This window comes from Nannospalax galili, unplaced genomic scaffold, assembly GCF_000622305.1.
Source record: "Nannospalax galili isolate Female #2095 unplaced genomic scaffold, S.galili_v1.0 C48773551, whole genome shotgun sequence".
In the NCBI taxonomy this organism is placed as follows: Eukaryota; Metazoa; Chordata; class Mammalia; order Rodentia; family Spalacidae; genus Nannospalax; species Nannospalax galili.
In genome coordinates this window covers 1-1,198 of record NW_008473215.1, presented here as the reverse complement: position 1 = coordinate 1,198, position 1,198 = coordinate 1, and the positions used below count along the sequence as shown (strand labels likewise).

The following is a 1,198-nucleotide window of genomic DNA, read 5'->3' as shown; positions in this document are numbered from 1 at the left end:
TAAAATAAGACTTCTCAGGGGAGCAAATAAGTAGCTCCATTTTATCAATGAAGAAGAAACAGGGAAGCAATATGCCAAGTCAGCTTTTTAAGAGGGCCTAGTACTTTTATTGTCCATGCTGTGCTCCTCCTACTCTGCCTTCCAGACCTGAGATCTTAGAATTATAGGCCTAGAGGAGAGGGTCTCATGGTCTCATTTTCTCCCCTTTGGGATCAAGTTTAGGTGTCTGAATCTAATCACTTACCCTTAGCTATGGGCTGCAGCTTCCTGTCCCTCTCCAGCTCTTCTTCCTGTAGACGGCTCATAATTTCCTCCAGGGTCTTTCCAATCTCCACAAAAGATGGACGTAGTCTGGGGTCCATCTGTAGGCATCCATACCAGCCATGAGCCCTGCTCTCAGTTTCCCCAAAGATGAAATTTCTATCTGCTTCTGGCATATTTTAAGATTCGGTGTGTGTAACTAAGAGACTTTCACATGCATCAGGACTGGCTGGTGCCATAGTACCACCAATAAAACCTAACCAGAGCTCAAAAACAACACCCAAGGCACAGAGTAGTGGGTCCACCTAGTAGGCTGAGGATTGTGTAATACAAAGCAATTTTTTTTCCTCTGGTTCGGGGCTCTGGGAAGCCTGAACGACCCAGTGTAGAAAAATGTAGTTGGTGTTGACATATCTAGGGAAAATGAAGCCCCTTATGAGGCTAATTGTAGCTTCTCCCTACAGTCTTAAGTGAAAGGATTCAGCCAGCACCTGACCAAAGCCAGGGAGCTAAAGACACTCACATTACAGCAGTTGAAGGTGAGCTGCAGAAAGTCTGGGGGGCAGTCTCCCACCATGTGCTGGAAAGCATCATAGTCTAGCCCGAAATTCTGTGGATGAGTACGGTAGAAAAGCATACAAGGGAAATGAGACAGGTCATTAACACCCCTAACACACCCCCATCCTGGCCTGCTCAGAAGAGGCTGAGAGCTACCTGAAAGTAGCTATAGAACAATTCCAACAACTCCACCCCAAAGAAAAGACAGCTCTACAGCTTCAAACCAGCCCCATCCCAGTGGCATTGATCCCCATGTCTGCAACATACCTCTGTGCGGGGAAGATAGTCTGGGTCAGCTTGGATGCGGGCGATGATTTCACAGAGGATGATACCATAAGAGAACACATCTGCCTGGTGGGTAGTCAGACCTCAGTTTCTC

At 47.0% G+C, this 1,198-nt stretch overlaps 1 long non-coding RNA gene across 1 annotated transcript; it reads right to left on the bottom strand.

Moving 5' to 3' along the window:
* Nucleotides 1-41: 41 nt before the first annotated feature.
* On the bottom strand, nt 42-1,192 carry LOC103728368. Its single transcript, XR_607021.3, has 3 exons — nt 1,087-1,192; nt 785-871; nt 42-362 (listed from the first exon to the last, which is right to left on the bottom strand). It is a non-coding gene; the product is annotated as an uncharacterized LOC103728368 (long non-coding RNA).
* Nucleotides 1,193-1,198: the final 6 nt, after the last annotated feature.